The sequence below is a fragment of the Danio rerio genome, chromosome 1, assembly GCF_049306965.1.
Source record: "Danio rerio strain Tuebingen ecotype United States chromosome 1, GRCz12tu, whole genome shotgun sequence".
Lineage (NCBI taxonomy): Eukaryota > Metazoa > Chordata > Actinopteri > Cypriniformes > Danionidae > Danio > Danio rerio.
Window position 1 is genome coordinate 5,035,411 of NC_133176.1, and position 27,090 is coordinate 5,062,500.

Consider the following 27,090-nt stretch of genomic DNA (forward strand, 5'->3'; position numbering starts at 1 on the left):
AATGCAAATATTTATTTATTTATTATTTATTTATTTATTTAGTCAATACATAATTTATCCATTCAACATTTTTATTTATTTATTTTATTATTTATTTATATTCAGTCAATAATTAATTCATCCATTCAACCATTTATTTATTTATTTATTTATTTATTCATTCATTCATTCATTCATTCATTCATTCATTCATTCATTCATTCATTCATTCAATAACTCATTTATCCATTCAATCAATCAATCATTTATTTATTTATTTATTTATTTATTCAATAACTCATTTATACATTCAATCATTAATTCATTTATTTATTTCATTTATTCAATAACTATTTATCAATTCAATCATTTATTTATTTATTTATTTATTTTTTTATTTTTTTATTTATTTGTTTATTTATTTATTTATTCAATCATTAACTTATTTATCCATTCAATCATGTATGTAATGCATTCATTCATTCATTCATTTAATGTTTGTTTATTTATTTATTCAGTCATTTATTTGATTATTTATCTCTTTGTTTATTTTAACATTGCCAATAATGATAGTTTTTGAGCATCAAATATACATAATGATTTCTGAACAGCAAAGACTGAAGTTTTGACAGAAAATTCATTTTTTAATCACATGAACAAACGGCTGGGTCAGTTGGCATTTCTGTGTGGAGTTTGCATGTTCCCCCCATGTTTGCGTAGGTTTCTTCCGGGTGCTCCGGTTTCCCTCACAGTCCAAACACATGCAGTACAGGTGAATTAAATAAGCGAAATTGGCTTTATGTGAGTGTGTACAAGAGTGTCTGGGTATCCCAATGTTGGGTTGTGGCTGGAAGGGTATCTGCTGTGTAAAAAAACATATGCTGGATAAGTTGGCGTTCCGTTCCGCTGTGGCGACCCCTGATTAATAAAGGGACTAAATTGAAAAGAAAATGAATGAATAACATGATATAATATAATATAATATAATATAATATAATATAATATAATATAATATAATATAATATAATATAATATAATATGTAGTGCTGTCGCCTCACAGCAAGAAGGTCGCTGGTTCGAACCTCGGCTCAGTTGGTGTTTCTGTGTGGAGTTTGCATGTTCTCCCTGCCTTCGTGTGGGTTTCCTCCGAGGAAAGACATGTGGTACAGGTGAATTGGGTAGGCTAAATTGTCCATAGTGTATGAGTGTGTGTGTGAATGTGTGTGTGGATGTTTCCCAGAGATGGGTTGCGGCTGGAAGGGCATCCACTGCATAAAAACTTGCTGGATAAGTTGGCGGTTCATTTCGCTGTGGCGACCCCGGATTAATAAAGGGACTAAGCCGACAAGAAAATGAATAATATAATATAATATAATATAATATAATATAATATAATATAATATAATATAATATAATATATTTAAGTGGTTTGACGCTGTTCTTTTGTAAAAAACAAATAGCATTAGCACTCCAGTTGCTTTTTCACACAATTCTTAAACCATGCAATAGGAAAAGACAGTTATTAAAGAGAATGTTATCTCTTTCTGAAGCACTGAACAACCATTAGCATAAATTCAAATGGCACATGAAGATGCAAAGCGCTAGGGTTGACATTAATGCAGTTGACGGCTACAGGTTTTTTTTTCCTTTTAAAAACAATAGAGGTAAACGTTATCGCTTTGCTTCAGAACACTGCTTTCATGTGCGAACACACTGTCTATCTGCTGCTTTGCTGTTGTACATTTTGAATGACATGAGAATGAGCAAAGATGAAAAAAAAATGCTTTAAAAGAGTACCATATGCATTTTTTAACAAGATTTTTTTTTACTACATTAAGTTGGGGCGACGCGGTGGCTTAGTGGTTAGCAACGTCGCCTCACAGCAAGAAGGTTGCTGGTTCGAGCCCCTGCTGGGCTAGTTGGCATTTCTTTGTGGAGTTTGCATGTTCCTCCGGGTGCTCCAGTTTCCCCCACAGGACTCGAACCAGCGACCTTCTTGCTGTGAGGCCACAGTGCTAAACACTGAGCCACCGTGCCACCTGAAAATGTATTCATATTGCAATACTTATTGCAGAAAAATAAAAATCGCAAAATCAGGTTTTTCCAATGTTGTGCAGGCCTAATACATATACACTGTCGCAAATAAAGGCACAAAACCTGTAATTGGGTTGGTATATTTCCAAAAAGGTATGTATTGGTAGTTTGTAGTTGCTAAAAAAATTCAAAGAGACTTTTGGGGTGATAGTATAAATGTTAAATGTACCAATGTGTACGTATTACAGTATGTGAAAGTGTGTATAACTTTCTAAAGTTCACAAAAACAAATCACAAACTCAATTTGACTGTGTCAATTGTCATTAGATTTATCAAAATGCTGATTTGCTTCTACAAATGTCCCCGTGAGAAACAGGTAAAAACTACTAAGGCAACCAGGCTTTATTTCTAGGATAGTGTAACGAGTGTGTTCCCAGTAGAAAACTAAAGACAACAATGGAGGTGTTTGAGGGAGTTCGGAAACAGTGCGTGTGTGTGTGTGTATATATAGGAAGAGAAAGATAAATATAGAGATTTACTGTATAGAGGATAACTCCCACTGGAGTGACTTTGTGCTTTGAAAGTCATGCTCGAACGGCAATATTACACACTATAGGAAGGTGGACGCGTAGAAATCATACTTGTACAGTTGAAGTCAGAATTATTAGCCCCCTGTAATTTTTTTCCCCAATTTCTGTTTATCGTAGAGAAGATTTCTTTAATACATTTCTAATCATAATAGTTTTAATAACTCATCTCTAATAACTGATTTATTTTATCTTATTCATGACGAATAATATTTGACTAGATATTTTTCAAGACACTTCTATACAGCTTAAAGTGACATTTAAAGGCTTAACTAGGGTAATTAGGTTAACTAGGCCGGTTAGGGTAATTAGGCAAGTTATTGTATAACAGTGGTTTGTTCTGTAGACTAACGAGAAAAATTATAGCTCAAAGGGGCTAATAATTTTTACCATAAAATGGCTTTAAAAAAATAAAAACTGCTTTTATTCTACCCAAAATAAAACAAATAAGTCTTTCTCCAGAAGAGAAAATATTTTCAGACATACTGTGAAAATTTCCTTGCTCCGTTAAACAGCATTTTGGAAATATTTAAAAAAAGAAAAAAATAATTCAAAGGGGGGCTAAGAATTCTGACTTCAATTTTAAGTCTGTGTAATTAATTGAAATTCAGTTTTGATTTCAATTTTGGCTTTCAATGATTATAAAAATAAAACATTAATAAAGATAAAATAAATTCTTTTAAACATTTCAAACATAATGATTAAAAACCATTCAATGAAAGTTTGTTTCTAATGCTTAAATTAAATTAAATTAAATTACAAATAAAATAAAAATGAAATTAAATTAAATTACAAATAAAATAAAATAAAATAAAAACTTAATCAGAAAGCACCATGCTTTGGAAATGTGTTTCCACCACTTAAAATTAAATTAAATTAAGTTAAATTAAAATGTAATCAAAAAGCAACATTTTACACAAGTATGTTTCCACCACATTAGGTAAAATAAAGTAAAATAAATTTAAATAAAAAATAAACTAAAATAAAACAAATGGAAAAATATTAACCAAATAAAACATTTAACACAAGTTTGTTTCCACCACATCAAATAAAATAAAATAAAATAATAAATAAGATAAAACCAATTAGTTAATAAAGATTTTGGACATCTTCCTGGACACTTTTAATGCTTCCAAACAGTTTGCTGCAATTATAAATGTCTTGAGGTAGTTCATTATGATGTGATTCACCTTCTGTGTGGGATTTGATTGGACAGGAATTACAGGACTGAATTTTCTAATCCCCCTAGACAAGAAAAAATACAGTGACTGCAGGTTGAAGAAAAGTAGTGGAGTAAAAGTACTAATACTGCACAAAAAAATGTAATCAAGGGAAAGCAAAAGTACAAATATTTAAAACTACTTAGTAAATTACAATTCCTGTGAAAAAAACTACTCCATTACTGTAGTTTGAGTATTTGAAATTAGCCACTTTACACCACTGCTTGTACTACACCCGTACACAGTGCTCTAGCATCTTGGCATTGGCTTAAGTCTTGACTAGTGCGGTTGAATGACATTTGTCCTGAGAGCACTGTACAAATGTGGCAGCACTATTGACGCACGCTCAGGGTCTGTATGCGATATCTAGTGTGCATATCTATGAACAATAAAGGCAGTGTGGTGCGCCTAGTGTTATTAGAACGTAAACGTGCATTCGTTGTGATCAGCTAACAGTCTCCAGTATCCATCAATGATGTCTGTCATATCCACTTCATAGACTCGTCCCTCACTGTATTAATCCGACGAGAGCATTGTATGTGACAATACAGCCATCAAAGCATTTAAAAGTCTCTCAAGCATCACAGTAACATCCACCTCATTGTGAAGCTCTGAATAATTCACACTGTCACGCTGACCTTGTTTTTGAGGGGTGTTAAGATAAATAATTAGCTCTATAATAGGCTTGATTAGAAAGGCAGCGGTGAACCAGTCGATATCGGTTTCTGAATGTATAATGCGTCCGGCGGGAGACTCAATACATGAATGCTTGAGAGCTCATATAGAGTATGCAGTAAGTAACAATAAGGCAGATCAATCTCGTGGTGTTTTCTACAACAGAAAAACAGACGGGAGAGGATATTAGACAGATAGAAAGATAGATGTGGACAGCGACTGAAAGAAATGCAAAGCAACAATGGCTTTGTTTGGATTTGAGTGGGCTGGAGAGGCGAGTGTAGTGTGAGTGTATTTTTGCCGCAAGGGTATTTTTGAATCTGACGGTAATTGCGTAATTATCTACATAGGTTACATCCTTAAAAAATGAATAGTGAGAAGGCAAACAGTAGGTCATCGGGGTGTGAATCATAATGATGGTGTTCGTGTAGTGTTGTGATGTGCTGTGTTGAGTATTTAATGTTTCAATTTGGGCAAATGCAATTAATTGTGGACCTACAGTATAAACTAATGCATTGTGCCAATCTTGGTAAAAAAGTCATTCATGAAGGAAGGTAAATGTTTATAAACGTGATTTGCTGTTTTAAATAATCGATAATTATTTATATTTATATTCATTCATTTGTTTTATTTTCTGTTTAGTCCCTTTATTAATCTGGGGTGACAATGCTGTATGAGACAGCACATGTTTTACGCAGGTTTTATTTATTTATTTTATTATTATTATTATTATTATTATTATTATTATTATTTTATATATGGAAATTATAACAATAATTTAATTCATGCACAGTTATTTAAAAGATATATATTTTACACATAAAGTGTATTAAATACTACTACTACTACTACTAATAATAATAATAAAATTAATTTTCTAAGGGGCTAATAATTTTGACCTAAATAAAATAAATAAGTAAACAAGAATAATAAGTGAACAAAAATAAGATTAAATAAATAAGTTTAAATAAATACATGAGAATAAATAAATGAGAAAAATAAATAAACAAATATACATATAAATAAACAAACAAACAAACAACAAAGTTGCTTTTATTATTAACTAAATTAATAATAAAATGTTTGTTAATGTACTATTTTGTGTACTATTTTAATTCAATAGTTATTGAAATGTTTTGATTAAATAATAATAATGATTATTATTTTTTTTTTATTATTATTATTATTATTAAATACGTATAACTATAATCTAATTAATACACAATTATTTTTTAAATTATATTTTACACATAAAAGTGAGTGTTTAAATAAGTTAAAGCAGTAATAAAAAAATACTTTTTTAAGGGGTTAGTAATTTTGACCTTTAAATAAATAATTAAGAATAGGTAAATAAAAGAGAGTAACAAATAAGAATATATATATATATATATATATATATATATATATATATATATATATATATATATATATATATATATATATATATATATATATATATATATATATATATATGCTGCCCTGGTGATAACATAAAGGAGGTAAAATTGCTGTAATTCATTTACATGTACTGTTTTAAAGACGTTTTAAACTTGTAAAACTCAATTTTCATCAAAATTGATGATGATTGATGATCACAGAGAGCTAAACAGGTCTTTTAATCTCAGTTGCTTTGCGCACATCCTGTCTTGTTGATATGATTATATGAATTACTATGGAGACATATTAATACGCGATATGGATCCTATTTTAAATGTCACGAAATTATTGTCTTATTTGTTTATTTATTTAATGACATCCCTTGTGAGTCAATTGTTGTGTGCTCCAATAGTGCTATTTGTAGGATCTGCTGCCTAGTGTTTTAAACTGTCCACCCATGAGGGTGCAGTTCAGGTAAAAACTGCTGCCACTGTATCCACTAAGGCAGCTCATTAGGCTTTTGAAACAGAGCTGTTATGCAACAAGATATAAAAAGAGCTACTGCCTCCACATCATCTTCTTACAAATGCTTCTAATTACAAGATCTTGTAGTCGTCAATATTTCTTGATTTGTCTGGTTCTTCACACACTGCAGTGCAATTCAACCAGCCCTGTCCTTTATCTGAAACAGAGCCCAACAGCTACAAATCAATACAGTGCTACAAGATAACAATGGATGAAGTCGCAGTGTTGACCATCTGCAATTCAGACTGTGTGCTTTATACTCCTAAGGAAAGATTTAGCTGGTGCCTTCACAGCTAACAAAGAATGTTCCGGGAGAATGTTCTGGCACTAGACTTGTTTAAGAATGTTTGAAAGTTGCACTCAAGGGAAGTTTGTTTCCACCGCTAAAAATTAAGTAAAATAAAATAAAAATAAATAAATAAAGTAAATAAAAACTAAATTAAATAAAACAAAAACAAAAAAATAATAATAAATTAATAAATAATCAAAATTAAAACTAAAATAAAATATATAAAAACTAAATGAAATAAAACAAAAATAAAACAAAATAAATAAAATAAAAAGCAAAAATAAAAATAAAATAAATAAAAACTAAATTAAATAAAACTAAAATTAAATTAAAAATAAATGAAATAAAAACTAAAATACAAAAGACAAAAAAATATAAACTAATTGAAATAAAATAAAATAACTTATTACAAATCAACATTCTATGGAAGTTTTTGCACAACTTAAAAGAAAATAATATATAATAAAGAAATAAAAATAAACTAATAATAAAAATAAATTAATACAAATAAAAACTTTATCTAAAGCAACATTCTGCAGAAGTTTGTTTCCACCACTTAAAAAATAAAATAAAATAAATAAAAACTAAATTAAATAAAACTAAAATAAAACCAAAATAAAAAAATAAATAAAATATAATAAGCAACACCACTTATTTTTTTTATCAAAATAAAATAAAAATAAAAAAATGTACCTAATTTAAAATAAAATAACTTTTTTCCTTTAAAGCAACATTCTATGGACGTTTTTGCACCACTTAAAAATACAATATAGTAAAATTGAATAAAATAAACAAATAATTAAATAAAATTTAAATAAAAAGCAACATTAAGTGGAAGTTTGTTTCCACACATTAAAATAAAATAATAAATTAATAAAATTAATAAAAACAAAATTAAATTAAATTTTAATAAAAAAATAAAATATAATAAACAAAAAACAAAAGCTAATTGAAATAAAATACTTTTAATACATTCCATAGAAAGTTTGTTCCTGCAACTTAAAATAAAATTTAAAAATATAAAAAGATTAAAAAAATAATAAATAAATAAGACTAAAATAAAATATGTAAAAATATATGCTAAAATAAAACAAAAACCTAATTAAAAAGCAACATGTTCATGGTTTATTAATGTATTCATTTATTCATTACTTATTTATTAATTTATTAATTTTTTTATTTTAAAATTCAGCCATTTATTTATTAAATGTTTTATTTAATCATCCATCATTTATGTAATAATTAATCAATTCGTTCATTCATTTATTTATTTTTTCGTTAGTTCATCCATTAATTTTATATATATATATATATATATATATATATATATATATATATATATATATATATATATATATATATATATATATATATATATATATATATAATTTTTTCTTTTATTTTTTTCTTTCTTACTGATTGGAAAGAATACAGCTTATATTTATAGTCTTCTAGACCAGTGGCCCCTAACCTTTTTATAACTGTGGATCAATCAACACTTGACAATTTTATCATAGCCAGGGTGGGTGCTGGACGACCATCGACTGTTTTCTCAGAGATGACGTGCTGACAAAACATTACTACAACTTTTTGTAAAAAAAAAAAAAAAAAATACAAGTTTTGTTTATGAGAAACTTAAGCACAGCAGTGTTTGTCTGAGATAATCAGTCTACCGAAATGTGTATATTCACTACAAAATATACATTCTGAAGATGTTTCCCACTGGGTGCGCCTAGACCACGTCGCTCCCAATATGCCTCCATTGAAAATAACAATTTTGTATGCGAAAAAAAAAAAAAGTCTGCCATGATTTGCGATCTCCAGCAGTTGATATTCTTGCACAGAAATGCTGGATTTACCTGATTTGTTCATGTATTGGTTGCAGATCCATTCTTTGGCAGTTTGTGGTCCTTCACTGGGCCTTTTTCTATTCGATGTCTGTTTCTTACTCATTTTGCTGCTTGTGGGTTCAATTTTGGCACACAAGTGACCAGAATGTAACCTAGAGAATATGGTCATCTTTCAAAATAAAATATTTTTCAATATATAAAACATCGCTCAGACTCGGATAATAAATAAAACAGAAATAGTTCATGATTTCTTGTGTAGCCTGGTACCAATTAATATACGCACCGGGTGTTGGGAACCACTGATCTAGATGTTGCTCTCAACAGCATTGACAAACCTGGATGTTCATTCACATCACATCACTTCAAACTTATTTCCAAATTATTTACAATTAAGCAAAGAACAAAAAGAGCAACAGGAGTATACCAAGAATCATGTTCAGCCGCTTGTATTTTTCATGTGTACAAATATGAACATAGGCAATTAGGTACTGCTGCAGTTCACTAAGCGGCCACCGGTGTCACTAATAACAGGGGTTTCTACATTTCTACATGCAGCCATTAGATCAGATGCAGCAAACAGGGTTGTTACCTGAATTCTTTGATAATTGCATCAGTAATCCCATCATTGTTTTATCAGTGAAGAAATGCACCAAAAAACCTCACGCATGCAGCGGCTTTGTGAAACAACAGAAAAGCACTAAGTGGTTCATCCCTTTGAACTTTGAAATTGCGCTCTAAAAATGTCAAGCGGCGTGCCGAAAATACATCGCACACATCGCCGCTGAATATAGTCTTGAGAGCGGCGTGTTAAGAGCTCTAACCTTTTCTACAAACCACTGCAATTTAAACACCAGACTTCACTCCAGCCGCAAGTCTTGTAATGCATGCTAGATAAGTATACCATACGCTTCCAACAATCCTATCCACGTTCCCTTTATGACACCATCCAAAAATAGTCTAGATTTACACTATCATGCACAATCAAGAAGGTGTCAGGCCGTAATATACATCCATTTATGGCCCCGGCCTGATATCGCTGTGCCAAGCCGGAGATGTGCACTTGGGAGTAACTGCCTTTTCTGCATGGGTGAGCATCCGTAATCCCACTTGACAAGCATATATCGCTGTCTTCACATCGGGCCAGGCGCAGCAACGGGGTTTTGGAGCAGGTTTGTTCCCTGACCTTGGCTGTCAGCGTATGCATGCTGAATTCGGCCCCACTGGGGTGAACATTGTGTCGAGGCGGACTTGACCGCTTCGGGTCACTGTAGAAAGACTTGTGACAAGCCGCATGCATTATGCAGACATCAGCAAATCAAGATGTGCTCTAATTATCATTTAAAACAGTCTACCTCAGGCTCGGCTAAAGTTTGAGTTGAGAACTGCAGTTTATTAGGAAGGATGTTTCACTTTTTGGGGCATTTGTGAGGCCCAGTATTGAAAAAAGGTTGCCTGGTCTAATGAGTCTCGATTTCTTCTGCGACATTTGGATGGTAGGGTCAGAATCCATCCTGGATCCATCCTGCCTTGTATCAATGCTTCAGGCTGCTGGGGGTGTAATGGTGTGAGGGGTATTTTTTTGGCACACTTTGGGCACATTAATACCAATTGAGCATCGTTTCAACGCCACAGCCTACCTGAGTATTGTTGCTGACCATGTTTATCCTGTTATGACCACAGTGTACATCTTCTGATGGCTGCTTCCAGCAGGATAACGCATCATGTCATAAAACGTGAATCATCTCAGACTGGTTTCTTGAACATGACAATGAGTTCACTGTACTCAAATGGCCTCCACAGTCACCTGATATCAATCCAATAGAGCACCTTTGGGATGTGGTGGAACAGAATATTTGCATCATGAATATGCAGACGACAAATCTGCAGCAACTGTGTAATGCTATAATGTCAGTATGGAGCAAAATCTCTGAGGAATATTTCCAGTATCTTGTTGAATCTGTGCGACCAATGATTAAGGCAGTTCTGAAGGCAAAAGGGGGTCCAACCTGTTATATTACGGTAATATTAGTGCCTAATAAAGTGGCCGGTGAGTGTTCAGTATGATACTCTACTACAGTATAGTTCAAAACACTATGTGAATATTAAAATAACTCAGAGCCAATCAGAATCCATCGGGCTTTCAAGATAATGACTATTTAACATGGCAGGCACATTTCATTTCTTGGTCTTTGGTTTAATCAGAGAAATATCTTTTTCAAACTTAATTTTTTTAAATATTTTTTTTTTACGCATTTCCACATCACTTCATTTTGAGATAGATAAAACACAAAATTTGCATTTTTTTAATCACTAAGTGGACATCGGGGAGAATATTAAATATTTTCTTGTACAAAGGTGCCTTTTTTCGTTTATTATTATTTTTTTCTTTCTATAATTCATTCATTTTTTTTCTTTTCTACTTAATCCTTTTACTAATCTGTGGATGCCACAGCGGAATAAATCACCAACTTATCCAGCATATGTTTTACGCAGCGGTTGCCCTTCCAGCTGTAACCCATTACTGGGAAACACCCATACACTCTCATTCACACACATACACTATGGACAATTTAGCTTTACTCAGTTCACCTGTAAGTCTTTGAACTTGTTGGGAAAACCGGAGCACCCAGAGAAAACCCATGCCAACACGGGTAGAACATGCAAACTAGGATGAAAATTAGGATGCATTAATAATATCCAGAGCAAAAGAAAATCAATACTCTAATTATTTCAGTTCCGATGCCCAAGTGGTTTCATTTTTATCTATTTATTTATTTATTTATGTATTTATTTATTTATTTATTTGTTTGTTTTTCACAGAATCATATAACTCAGTGTGGAAAGAAATCATCAACTCTCAGGCTGAGCAATGCCAGGTGATGATACTGGTTTTTCTCACGTATTGCTCGTTTGCTCGCACAAACGCTATCAGCGGATTTGAGCAGGATCTGCATTCAGCTCGCCGAGGTAAACTTTACAATCTTTGTGATGAATTTCACATGGTGTGAAAGTACAATGTCAAGGTCCTTTCTGTGGGGAAACTCGATGCTAAGGTTGCATCATTTCCTTTGTAGAGTTGCGTCTTTGCCAAGAATTGAATTTCTGGCCTTGACCAATCTTGCAATATCTGTGTGACACCTGAGTGCCTTGTACCAACTGTGTGGAGCTCCAAACAAAGCTGACAGATTTCAGACTGCATTTCCAGCCGTCGCACTTATCTGTTTGGTGGACCATTTATTCACCAGCTGCTTTTATTAGAAATATCGCTGTGTCCTTGCAAGCACCTCTACACCTTCTGGGGTTACACGGACATATTGCATGTTGGCTTGCAAATGTTTTATAACTTTTCGTTTGATTTTATTCCAGTTTGTTTGAGAACAAATTACGCATTTACTGAAAACTGGATGATTCAAGTTGCAGTATGGAATAATTAGTAATTCTGTCGTTTTTGCTGGCTTGTTCATGCACTTTGACTTAAAGTTGATGCATATGCTCTGCAGAACATTTTCATTCACTCAAAAAAACATGACATTTGTTAAAAAACTTATAAGTTAGCTTAATTCCTTCATGTTGTCCCAACACAAATCAATTGTAACCCAGGTTAGTTCTGATTACGTACCCCTATATACATTTTTGGAGAGTGCCAAATTCGCCCCAGGAGCTACTTTTTTTTGCAGTCTTTGTTTTTGCGAATCCACCAGAAGCCGCTGTGTACGCTTTTTCAGATCTCAAATTTCTCTCGTGAGTGCCATTTGCTGGTCTCACGTAAATCTACCAGAGGCCACTGTTGACTGAGTATCTGACTCACTGACTGACTAACCAATCAACCCCATGCCCCCCTCCCTTCCCTAAACCCAACCGATAGTGTTTATGAAAAAAAAAAGATTAACCGGCGCCCTCCCAAAAAAAGAAAAGCCCTCACCTGATTTTTATCACATTCTCACTCTGTTATTTACATGTATATTTTATTTTTTGCCGTTTGTTTTTGTTTTGGTCGTTGTTTGCCAGAATCAACAACAAAAACAACATATGCATATAAATATACCATTTTTAATTGGTTGGATTTCGCAATCTTAATACATTATATTAAAGAGTTTGTGCTGTACTTGTAGGTAAAAGCTTTTAAAAAATGATTTGGCAGCTTGTTCAAACCTCTGAAACCATTCCACTGCATCCCAAAGGTGCTCTATTGGATTAAGACCTGGTGACTGTGGAGGCCATTTGAGTGCAGTGAACTCATTATCATGGTCAAGAAACTAGTCTGAGATGATTCACACTTTATGACATGATGCGTTATCCTGCTGGAAGTAGCCATCAGAAGATGAGTACACTGTGGTCATAAAGGGATTGGCATGGTCAGCAACAATACTCAGGTAGGCTGTGGCGTTGACACGATGCTCAATTGGTATTAATGCGCCCAAAGTGTGGTAAGTAAATATCTCCCACGCTATTGCACTACCACCACCAGCCTGAACCGTTGATACAAGGCAGGATGGATTCATGCTTTCATGTTGTTGAACGAGTGACTCAGACCCTGATAGAGGACTCGAGAGATAAACGGATCAATTCTTTTTCCGGCTCTAAACGCGTATGATTGGCCCAGGATGAACGAGTGACTCAGACCCTGATAGAGGACTCGAGAGGTGAGCGGATCAATTGTTTTTCGGGCTCTAAACGCATATGATTGGCTTGAAGACCAATGTGATGAAGACTTGAAATTAACGATACTACCTGCACAAATGTGCGCACGCGCGGATGTCGTAGTTCCCGAGTCATATTGAAGATTCGTTCAAAATGAACAAATCGATCATGAACGACCCATCACTAGTAGGTGTACATAAATAAAATTCGAATTGGCCCAAAGAAGTACTAGATTAGTGAATAGTGTGCATGTATAGTACGTGAGACCCGTCCAATGAGAATAATAAAAATAGAATGCATCATAATTTATTGTTTGTGCTGCAGTTTTTCATCTGCCTCTGAAACTGCTCATATTACTATTGTGATTTATTGTGACACACACACACACACACACACACACACACACACACACACACACACACAGTTGAAGTCAGAATTATTATCCCCTCTGAATTATTAGCCCCTATGTTTATTTTTACCTCAACTTCTGTTTACCGGAGAGAAGATTTCTTCAGCACATTTCTAAACATAAAAGTTTTAATAACTCATCTCTAACAACTGATTTATTTTATCTTTGTCATGATGACAGTAAATAATATTTAACTCGATATTTTTCAAGACACTTCTATACAGCTTAAAGTGACATTTAAAGGTGTAACTGGGTTAATTAGGTTAAAGTTAGGGAATTTAGGCAATATATTGTATAATGATGTTTTTTTCTGTAGACTATCGAAAAAATATGTATATATAGCTTAAAGGGGCTAATTTGTTAAATATCATTTGGGAAATATTTTAAAAAGAAAAAAAAAATCCATAGGGGGGCTAATAATTCTGACTTTAGATAGATAGATAGATAGATAGATAGATAGATAGATAGATAGATAGATAGATAGATAGATAGATAGATAGATAGATAGATAGATAGATAGATAGATAGATAGATTGACAGACAGACAGACAGACAGACAGACAGACAGACAGACAGACAGACACACCTTGGACTAATCTATAATAATGCTAGGCTATGCTTTTGCTAGTTTTATCGAAATGTTATTTTCAGGATCTCAGGTAAACTGTTTGCTTGTGCTATCAGTATGGCTAAATGTTACACATGACTGTAATCGAAATCACATTAGATATTATAAAAAAGTAAATATAACCACTTTGGGGGAAAAAAAATGCTTAAAATTTTTCCTGGAGGGTTCAATTGTATTTATTTATTTAAGGTAAATGAAATAAAACAGGTTTAATATAAAAACTATATAAAATAATATTATAAAACAATATAACATATTAACATTTAATTAATAAATACTTATATATACTTTAAATAAGACACAATTGTTAAACTTTTTTCAGTTTATATCTGACTATAATTTAAGTTTAACATTTTCCTTTCAAATTAAAAAGATTAAAAATGCCAATATTTTTATATGTAACATTAACAATATCAATAGCCAATCAGAATGAATCTTGCTTTTAATAACTCGAGCATTTAAAGTGTCAGATCATAAATCCAACACGATCTCACAGCAATTCATAACCTTTTGATTTAGTGGCTAAGTGAATTCATACGATCTCATTCATACAATATAGTACGATTTCCTTATCCTGATGGATAGATGGATAGATATACTTTTTTTTTTACAATTGCTTTGGAAGTAAATAAAATTTCCTTACCTTTATATATCCCAAAAAGGGGATTGAAACCAATGACATGGAAGAAGACTAAGAAGTAATGGCGTTGGCTATATGTTAAGCAAAAACCTCCATGCATATGTATGCCTCATCGCCATATGGACGCAAAGACAAGGGCATCATCAAGTTAGATGACACCTGGACACGCGCTTCCCTCTAAATATATTCTGTCACCAGCTTCCGTGAACACGCGTGTCACTTTATAACAATAATTAGACATCTGATGCACCGTAAGGGGCCTGGGGGAACATGAACTCCGCAAAGCCCCCGGAGGAATCCAAAAAAAAAAAGGATGTTCATCATTATGCATTAGATTGTTTCCAAAGGCCTCTTTCAGCAGGAACAATCTCCATTCGCCTCGTAAAAATGATCAGCGCAAGTTCATCCAGCCTGCCGCCTGCCAGTAATGAGAAATGGACACACATAATGGGGCCTGAATGGGTTTAAGTGAGGGCTAGTGAGTCATATTATCAGAGTCGACTGCCAATAACTTGAAGGATTCCTGTGCAGGTATCGATTCGTCCGTAGACGCGTTCAACTTTTATCGCACTAAAGTTTTATGTGCTGGACGCTCTGCTGATAAATTCTGAGGGATTGAAATGACTGGAAATCAAAGGCGCCGCTGAAGAAGCACTATAAGACTCTAGCTCAGGCTCTAAATGTAGCATCAACGTTAGCCGCAAAACTAAAACAGCCTGCGTGATATTAAAATCGAATCAAATCTGCTTATCTCGTGTGGTGAGTTAAATCAAATGCTTATTGAAGAAAGCATCAGCAATGAATGCAATAAATAATGGTTTTAAATGGTGTGCGTGTACTTAAGGCCATTTTATACCAGGAATGATATCGTTATGTAGCAATAACTGTAATATCTACAACAATTCACTATAATGTTCATGCTGTGGTTTGTGCAGCCTGATCTTACAAGGAAACATAACTATTTTGTGTTTTGTTAGTTTAGTGGCTAATTCGTTTGAATCTATGTTTTTAAAAAGCAGCTCTGGCATTTAACCCTGCCGCTAAACCGTCATTGGGGTATAAGAAAATTGTACTAAATTGTACGAATGAGATCGTATGAATTCACTTAGCCACTAAATCAAAAGGTTATGAATTGCCGTGAGATCGTGTTGGATTTATAATCTGACACTTTAAATGCTCGAGTTATTTAAAGCAAGATTCATTCTGATTGGCTATCGATATTGTTAATGTTACATATAAAAATATTGGCATTTTTAATCTTTTTAATTTAAAAGGAAAATGTTAAACTTAAATTATAGTCAGATATAAACTGAAAAAAGTTTAACAATTGTGTCTTATTTAAAGTATATATAAGTATTTATTAATTAAATGTTAATATGTTATATTGTTTTATAATATTATTTTATATAGTTTTTATATTAAACCTGTATAATTCCATTTACCTTGAATAAATAAATACAAATGAACCCTCCAGGAAAAATTTCAAGCATTTTTTTTTTCCCCAAAGTGGTTTTTTACTTTAAACCAGGAGTTTTTGCGTCATGTGACTACATGTAAAGAAATACAGATATTTACTTTTTTATATTTCTAATGTGATTTCGATTACCATCATGTGTAACATTTAGCCATACTGATAGCACAAGCAAACAGTTTACCTGAGATCCTGAAAATAACATTTCGATAAAACTAGCAAAAGCATAGCCTAGCATTATTATAGATTAGTCCAGGGTGTGTCTGTCTGTCTGTCTGTCTGTCTGTCTGTCTGTCTGTCTGTCTGTCTATCTATCTATCTATCTATCTATCTATCTAAAGTCAGAATTATTAGCCCCCCTATGGATTTTTTTTCCTTTTTAAAATATTTCCCAAATTATATTTAACAAATTAGCCCCTTTAAGTTATATAAACATATTTTTTGATAGTCTACAGAAATAAACATCATTATACGATATATTACCTAAATTCCCTAACTTTAACCTAATTAACCCAGTTACACCTTTAAATGTCACTTTAAGCTGTATAGAAGTGTCTTGAAAAATATCGAGTTAAATATTATTTACTGTACTAATAATTTTGACTTCAACTGTGTGTATGTGTGTGTGTGTGTGTGTGTGTGTGTGTGTGTGAGTGTGAGTGTGTGTGTGTGTGTGTGTGTGTGTGTGTGTGTGTGTGTGTGTGTGTGTGTGTGTGTGTGTATACATATATTTACACACACACACATACAGTTCGGTCCATAAATATTTGGCATCGACACTATTCTAACATGTTTGGCTCTATACACCAACTGAAACAATTTGTCACGAACAATAAATGCTTTAACTGCAGACTGTTAACTTTATTTTGAGGGTATTACTTTTGGACCCTTAACAAGTGGGAGTAATTTAACAACTGTTGTAATTCCTTCAGCATTCACCTTTTTTTCCCTTTAGGCAGATCAAATATTTTGGTAAATATATATATTAAAAAAAAAAAAAAAAAAAAAAAATATATATATATATATATTTATATATATATATATATATATATATATATATATATTTTTTTTTTTATTATTTTATTTATATATATATATACAGTAAAATTTATCAATTTTCCTCAACTTTTCGTTTTGAGTTGGTTAAAACTAAGAAAAAAAAAATATATATATATATATTTTWATATATATATATATATATATATATATATATATATATATATATATATATATATATATATATATATATATATATACATTTAAATTTATCAATTTTCCTCAACTTTTCGTTTTGAGTTGGTTAAAACTAAGAAAAAAAATGTATATATATATATATAAATATATATATATTTTTTTTTTTTCTTTCTTTCTTTTTTTTTCTTAGTTTTAACCAACTCATAACGAAAAGTTGAGGAAAATTGATAAATTTTACTGTAATAAAATATAGTGTTTTTTAGGATGGTCATCAAAAATACACTTTGTTGTAACAGTAAAAAAATAAATCCAAAATGAAAAATGTTGTTTTCAAATTAAAAATAAATAAATAAATAAAAATAAATAAAACACCAAACAAGCCAATAATAACTGATGGTGCTATATCTAAGTAATGGCTGAAAGAGAGAGAAATATTGAACCCCAAAATGAGAGCAGAGCTGGACACGTCCAGAACATACAGTATGGGATAAAGTTGAACATTACTTGATTTAATTTGTTAGCTTAAATTCAGCACATATAAGATGTTTGCAACCACTTACCTTACAAAATGAAATCCAATGAATCATAAAATGAGCTGTTTTGACGTAAAAGAACTGCACCGTGGTTTTCACACACCAGTCATTGTCAGCGGTTCTTCTGGGAGTGGAATTCATCAGTACTGTTGCTCAGAGCTTGAACCAGAACAGTTGTGGGAAACTAATTAGAACACCTTGCTATTAATGTGAGGCACTCGGAGCTCAGCTTCTGATTATTCATTATTTGCTTGTGCGCATCATTTCACAGCTGCTCCATCAGTGTGCTGTTGTCGGAGCGTCCCATCTGTTTGTGCTGCTCCGACAGAGAGGGCTCTGGGATTGGGGAAGGGGTCGGGTGTGACCCTGTTCATGTGTCTGGATGAAACAGATTGATAGGCATTGGTCAGTTTTGAAATTTCAAGCTTTTTTCTCTCTTTTTTTTTTTTTTTGAGTGCATGTAGTTAAATGCACTTTATCTGCTCTCTCAGATGGTGTAAAGCTGTTGCTGGGATAGTAATTGCACTTAAAGGGCCCATAATGGTAGTAACTATGACAGTGGTGGACAGTAACTAAACATTTTTACTAGTGCTGGCGAAAGATTAATCGCGTTGCATAATATACTGTACATGTGTGTGTGTGTGTGTGTGTGCAGTTTTTATATGTATTTTTACATGGATAATATATGTATGATATGTATATATACAGCCATATCTCACTGTTACAATATATGGCTGCATATCGGCACTGGCGGAAGGCATGCATTGACCAATGCACAGCCATATCATATTGTTTAGTGTGATATTGTATTTATACAACAGTGTTTATTCGATGACATAATTGTTTATAAAAAAGAAAATCAAACGCGGAGAGTCTCAAAAGCCCTTTTGTACTGGGAACTACTTTCTTCTGCCATTCCTTCACATCTGCAGCTGACATCAGAGCAGCAGAAACCGTTGCTACTTCTCAAACATCACTTTAGAGCTAGCATTTGAGTGATTCTCTAGCATAATGTCTACAGTGATGATAAAACAGGTGATTTTGCTTACATTTTAAGATTATAACGCTGAACAGCATGAAGTGCCATCAGTATACAGAGATTTCCCAGTATTTCTCGGTTGCAATTGGAAATTCAAGTTGGAATTAACCCTGAAAAACCCAGAGCAATCAGTTACTGTGGTATAAATACAGCAATACAAAATACAAAAGAGGGAGATCAACTCAGAATGTCACCTACCTGATTTATAGTGATTTGTTCTGCTGTAGTTTGAAACTTAAGCATGAGAAAATGCTGTTTTTCTCCCCCCAAGGACTTATTATGTGGTCCGTGTCTCCATCTTTTGGCGGAACGTCATGCGTCACTTTCTATGGTTTCCTCAGACAGGCTGATGGCAGCCGATGCACTAAATGTGATGGCCCAAAATTATAAATATTTTAAAATAGGCACTATCCTTATCAAACAGCATAGTTGCAATTTAAACTACAATATTGCCTAAAATAGCCTCAAAGGAACATTTCGTTGTCCAACAGCAGCAATATTTGTCAAACTGTAGAGTGTCCTATACTTGTTGCTGTATGTGGATGGAGTAATACACAAGATGAAGGATGAAGAAGCTGTATGAGTGCTGTTATTTGCAGAATGACGCAAGGCTCAAATTCAAGAATCAAGAATTCAAACAGATTAATTTTACTTTTGTAGAAAAAAATAATCATAAAATATTAAATATATACAGTTGAAGTGAGAATTATCAGCCCCCCTGTTAATTTTTTCCCCTAATATATATATATATATATATATATATATATATATATATATATATATATATATATATATATATATATATATATATATATATATATATATATTTTTTTTTTTTTTTTTTTTTTTTTAATCCATCTATGTCTCAATGTATATGGACAAGGGATCAACCAGGCAGTTACAGATATCCATTTACAATTGGAATTATTACTTTTAATTAGCCAATTAAATAACTTTTTAACAGTGGTTTATTCACTGTCGGTAATTAGCTAAATAATCATGTCAAACGAGAATAACATAAATAGCTGCATACAGTACATGTACACTTTCATTTATTTAAAGGTCATATCTATCCAGAGTAAAATTCTATCATAGTTTGCTTACCCTTGACTCGTTTATGAATGTCAGTGGTTACAGATTTTCAAAATTTCTTATTTTATGTAAAAAACAAAATATATAATAATTATTATTAATATTAAGTAAATATTTACTTATTTATTTATTTTTATCGATATGGACAAAAGGTCAACCAGGCAGTTACAGGTATCCATTTACAATTAGAATTATTACTTTTAATTAGCCAATTAGAAAACTTTTAAACTATTTTATTCTCAGTGTCAGTAATTACCTAAAAAATCACGTCAAACAAGAATGACATAAATAGTTGCATACAGTATATGTGCACCTTCATTTATTTAAAGGTCATAGCTCAACTTGCCACTTCGAGATCAAGCAGCAAAAAAAAAAAAAAAAAAACTCCAGCAAATCATATGGATATACAGGAAAAGTCACTGAGCTGGAAAAAAATAAGTGACTGCAAACTCTGTCTAATCCATCATTCCACAAGAACACAGAGGATCTTCTGACCTGATCGTCTTTGCCACTAATTACCGTTGCTGAACCCTCGCATTTAGCAAACAAACACACCTCTTTATCTAAGAGAGAACTTTCAGATCTTGACAGTAAACGTAATGTATTTGGGGTCCAGCGGCAGCATGAAGAAGTCAAACGGTATCAAGTTTAAAGTGGCGCAGTCAAAAGCTCATGACTAATTAACTAGCAAAAAAAAAAAGGATAGCTGTTTTATTAAGATCATATTTCTGCTTGCTCTCACGCTGTGAAACTCGAGGCCTCGCCGTAAAACAAAAAAAATAAAATGCGTTCATGCAGAGAATCTTGTTAAATTGCACTTTGGGATTAATCTTTATAAGCCAAAACGTAAACCTCGCTGACCCATTTATGATATGCACTTTGGACTGGGAAGGGGAGTCTGTAAAAAAAAAAAAAAAACGTAACAACATGTACAGTTGAAGTCACAATTACAGTATTAGCCCTCCTGTGAATTTTTTGTTCTTTCAATTATTTCCTAAATGATGTTTAACAGCAAGGAATTTTCATAGTATTTTTTTCACACTATACAATGGTGAGTCCTCATAAATCACAAAAAACAATATGTGTGTGTGTGCATGTGTCTATGTTTGCTTGTTTATGTGTTGTTTACATTTATGAGGACACATTTATTTACCAACATTTGACCTATTGCAGTGCTGACTTGATACTTAATACTTAATCTTTATCACATTCAAATTTTGTTACCTATTAGGGTTGAGTTCAGGGTTAGGGTTAGGCCATTTAATAAGTGTTTTCAGAGTATGAAATATATTACGCCTATGGAGAGTCCTCATAAATCACAAAAAAAAAACAATGTTTGTGTGTGTGTGTGTGTGTGTGTGTGTATGTGTGTGTGTGTGTGTGTGTGTGCAACACAATCTCAATTTGTAACTTTTTCATTTAGTGGCTAATTTGTACGAATTCGTACAATCTTATTCGTACATTTCAGTACGATTTGCTCTTCCCCCAATGACGCTTGGGTTTAAGGGTGGGATTGGGTGCCACACCTCCTTTTTAAAATCGTACTATTTCGTACGACTGAACTCGTACGAATTCATACGAATTAGCCACTAAACTGACAAAACGTAAAATACTTACGTTTTCTCGTGAGATCAGGCTGTGTGTGTGTATGTGTGTGTGTTTGCTTGTTTATGTGTTGTTTACCTTTATGAGGACACATTTATATACCGACATATGGCCTAGGTATTACAATGTTGACTTGATACTTAATACATAATCTTTATCACATTAACATTTTGTCACAGGTTCCTTATTAGGGTTGAGTTCAGGGTTAGGCTTAGGCCATTTAATGTTTTAATTTAGTGTTTTAATAGTATAAAATACATTAAGCCTATGAAGTGCCCTCATAAATCACAAAATACAATATGTGTGGGTGTCTGTGCCTGTGTTTGCTTGTTTATGTGTTGTTCATTTATGACAGGTGTGCCCAAACCCCGTCCTGGAGGGCCGGTGTCCTGCACAGTTTAGCTCCAACTTCCTTCAACACACCAGTCTGGAAGTTTCTTTTATACCTAGAAAGAGCTTGATTAGCTGGTTCAGGTGTGTTTAAATGAGGTTGGAACTAAGATATGCAGGACACCGGCCCTCTAGGACCGAGTTTGGACACCCCTGATTTATGAGGACATACCGACATATAGGCCCATATACGTATTTACATACCGACATATAGGCCTAGGTATTACAATGTTGACTTAATACTTAATGTTTCTTTATCACATTTACATTTTATCAAAGGTTTCCTATTAAGGTTGAGTTCAGAGTTAGGGTTAGGCCATTTAATAGTGTAAAATATATTACATATACTGTATAAAGAGTCCCCATAAATCACAAAAAAAAACAGACATTTTATGTCCTGTCATCATGGTAAAGATAAAATAAATCAGTTATTAGAAATGAGTTGTGAAAACTATTATGTTTAGAAATGAAAAAATAAAAACTGCATATATACAGTATAATGGTATTAAACATGCACTTATTGAGTATAGTTTGTAGTTGTTTGTTGTTATGGAGTGATTTGCTCGGTCGACCTTTGTTGCATTTGTACTTGAGTTGAGTGTGTGTTTGTCAACAGGAGATCAGCTGACGTTTGAACACAAGCCATGCGAGATATGATTCATCTCAGCAGATTGAGGCCTTACATAAGCCTGTCCTTCAGAAACGTGTGATGTAACGTTACCTTCTCGTCAGCCCTGCTTTCACAACATCAAGTTTAATGGCAGTGGGAAGAGGTGGTCAAAGCCTGTTTAAAAATATAATTATCTATCTATCTATCTATCTATCTATCTATCTATCTATCTATCTATCTGTCTGTCTGTCTGTCTGTCTGTCTGTCTGTCTGTCTGTCTGTCTGTCTGTCTGTCTGTCTGTCCGTCCGTCCGTCCGTCCGTCCGTCCGTCCGTCCGTCCGTCCATCTTAAAACAATGTTCATTTGTTCATTCTATTACTGTACTTATCAAATAAGGTAAAATGTTGCCAAATTTGTAATTATTTCCCAATCAATACGAGATGCATTGATGAAGTTATGCATATGGTGCATAAAGTAAATTAAAACAGCATATTTATTATATGAGTTGTCTATGACATGTGATCTTGAAAGCTTTGCTTAAATGGATCCCATGTATTGAATTATGAAAGTGTTTCATTATATTCTAACTGAAAAAAAAAAAAAATTATATATATATATATATATATATATATATATATATATATATATATATATATATATATATATATATATATATATATATATATATTTATATATATATATATATATATATATATATATATATATATATATATATATATATATATATATATAAACATTTGTATTTATTTTCCTTCTGATTTATTTGCCATTATTAAATGTATTTTTTGTCAATCTGTAAACAAAGTGAAATGTTATTATTTATTTATTTATTTATTTATTTATTTATTTATTTATTTATTTATTTATTTATTTATTTATTTATTTATTTATTCATTTATGTATTTATTCATGTATTTCTATATTTATTAAATAATTAATTTATTTACTTCTATATTTATTTATTTCTATATTTATTTATTTATTTATTTAAATATGTATAAATTAATTAATTTATATATATATATATATATATATATATATATATATATATATATATATATATATATTTATGTATTTATTAATTCATTTTTTTATTTATTTTATTTTATATTTATTTATATATTTATTAACTTTTATATTTATTTATTTATATATTTATTTATTTATATATGTATTCATTCATTTATTTGTTTACTTATATTTATTTATTTATTTCTATAATATTCATTAATTTATTTATTTACTTCTATATTTAGTATTTATTTGTTTATTTAATTCAATATTTATTTATTTATTTATTTATTTCTACATGTATTTCTATATTTATTTATTTATTTACTTCTATATTTATTTAATTATTATTTAATAGTAAATAAATAAATAAACATATAAATTAATAAACAACAAATATATTTACAAATAAATACATACGCTTATAAATATAATTTCTTTGTAGGTTGTTGACATTTAATAAACATGGTTAGCACTTTGTTTTTGTAAAGAATCAGCCAAATAAATGCATTTAATATATTTATACAAATAAATAACATAATAAACATGTTTTTTTTTTCCTTCCTCTCTCTATAAACAATCTTTTATCAAATCAAAAAAACTCTAAAAACCTCCAATCATACGTTATAACAGCTGTCAGTCAAACTCTATATAAAGCATGATAATGATGAGGGCAGATCCTGTAACACCTCTTCGGATGTGTTTTGGCTGGTATGTTATAAATTTGAGCACTTGCTAATTAATCATTAATCAACTCTCACCATCTAACCTTAATTCAGCGGTGCGTTTGCTTCCTGTCGACAATGAATCACCTCCCCTCAGATTGGTCGCTCAGCAGGAGCTTTAATAAACAACAATTAGATTATGCTTTTTTTTTTACCTCAAAAGGACAGAATGCATTTGCTGACACCTGAGTTTAAGGGCTCTTAAATAAATAGATTTACGTGTACAAAGTGCTGTCTCAGAAGGATTACTGTACATACGAGCGTATTATGAACCGTCATGATCTTCAGCCCAGAAGACTTACACAAACTATTAAAAACTAGCCACAATGCCCCCCCCCCCAAACCCCCCCTCCCCCCCCACACACAAACACACAAACACACACAGAGTCGTCTCCATAGGCATAATGTCTGTAATACTGTAAAAACCAATGCAATACCATTGCATATTTTACATTTAATTGATTTAACTGAAAATTTGTAAGCCTTAGTAAAATCTTAGAGCATCATAGTGGCTAGCACTTTCGCCTCACAGCAAGAAGGTCGCTGGTTCAATCCCAGTTCGCCTCCTGGGGCTCCGGTTTCCCCCACAGTCCAAACACATGCACTAAGGGTGATTTGGATGAGCAAAATTGGCCATAGTGTATGAATGTGTATGAGTGTTTCCCAGTACTAAGTTGCAGCTGGAAGAGCATCCATGGTGTAAAACATATGTTGGAATAGTTGAAGGTTCATTCCACTGTGGCAACCTACAACAAAATTCTATCAATCTATCTATCTATCTATCTATCTATCTATCTATCTATCTATCTATCTATCTATCTATCTATCTATCTATCTATCTATCTATCTATCTATCTATCTATCGTTCTCTCTATATCCATCCATCCATCCATCCATCCATCCATCTATCTATCCATCCATCCATCCATAGTTCTCTATCGTTCCATATTCATCTATTCATCTATTCATCTATCTATCTATCTATCTATCTATCTATCTATCTATCTATCTATCTATCTATCTATCTATCTATCTATCTATCTATCTATCTATCTATCTATCTATCTATCTATCTATCCATCCATAGTTCTCTATCGTTCTATATTTATCTATTCATCTATAAATCTATCTGTTGTTCTATCTATCTATCTATCTATCTATCTATCTATCTATCTATCTATCTATCTATCTATCTATCTATCTATCTATCTATCTATCTATCTATCTATCTATCTATCTATCTATCCATCTATCTATCTATCCATCCACCCATCCACCTATCCATCCATCCATCCATCCATCCATCCATCCATCTATCCATCTATCACTATATCATTCGATCCATCCATCCATCTCTCCCTCCCTTCCTCCATCCATCTATCCATGTAGATCCTTCTATCACTCTATCTATCCCCAAACTCAACCCTAATAAGAAACCAAAAGTTACAAAATTTGAATGTGAAAAAATAGCATTAAGTCAACATTGTAATACCTTGGTCATATTAATGCCGTTATATAAGTGTGTCCTCATAAACAACACATAAACACGCACACATGCACACATATGTCAACAAGTTGATGATTGTCAACCACGTGACCATGCCCAATTCAAAAAACGCACTTGCTCTGTCAGGTATATGTGCATGTATATGTGTGTGAGTGTATAAATATACACACATACATATAAATACCAAGCTCAGTCAGTGGCATGCTGTCACCCTTGTCTTCTCCCTTCAGCAAATACAAGCCTGTGGTGTCCTTGACTCAACTCTGATGTTTCAATGACAGTTTTTCCCCAAACACATCAGTCAACTCACACTGCAGCCCACAGCCAACCTGGAGACCTGTATCTGTGCACGGGTTACAACTTATATGTGTATTAATATGCATTATTCATACATAGTCAATCATTCACTGGCCACACTTTAGTTAAAGGGCACCTATGATGAAAAATCTACTATTCAAGCTGTTTGGACAGACATGTGTGTAGGTATAGTTTATAGACCGTCATTTTGGGGTGATATAAACACAGACAGTCCTTTTGTTTTCAGTGTTACAACACAGAAACGGTGAACCAATTGTAGCGGTTTTCAGACTGACCGCAACTTGACGTAGGGGTGCAGTCCACCCGCCCACCAAATTGATTGACAGCTGTTGTATTAACATGTTCCGGTAGTCACGTGTATAATCATGTCAACAAGATCAGACATGCACAAAGCAACCGGGAATAAAAGGTGTGTTCAGTTCGCTAGGATCATCAAATGTGAGTTTTACATGTTTAAAATGTTTAAAAACAGTGCATGTGTGCAATGAAGAACAGCAATTCACTTCAGATACACTTCATCAGCACAGACGCGTGTCAGAACAATTATAAAGGAAGAAGCTTCAATCCTGGTTTGTGGACGTTAAATCAGGTTTATTTTGTACATTAACATTACAGATATCCACACAGCAGCGGAGATTAAGCTGTATCCTGTCACATATGCGATCAAAAAGACTGCAAAGCTAAACACACGCTCTGTCTGTCTGTGTGTGTGTGTGTATC

General features: G+C 32.4%; 1 long non-coding RNA gene across 2 annotated transcripts in view; it reads left to right on the forward strand.

Annotated features, from left to right (window-relative positions):
• The window catches only part of LOC137495392 (uncharacterized), a 211,069-nt gene that overhangs the window by 1,924 nt on the left and 182,055 nt on the right, over positions 1–27,090 (forward strand). For both annotated transcript variants that reach the window (XR_011015228.2, XR_012405394.1), the window contains exon 2: positions 11,357–11,503. This is a non-coding gene — a long non-coding RNA (uncharacterized lncRNA). The remainder of the gene's footprint in view (positions 1–11,356; positions 11,504–27,090) is intronic.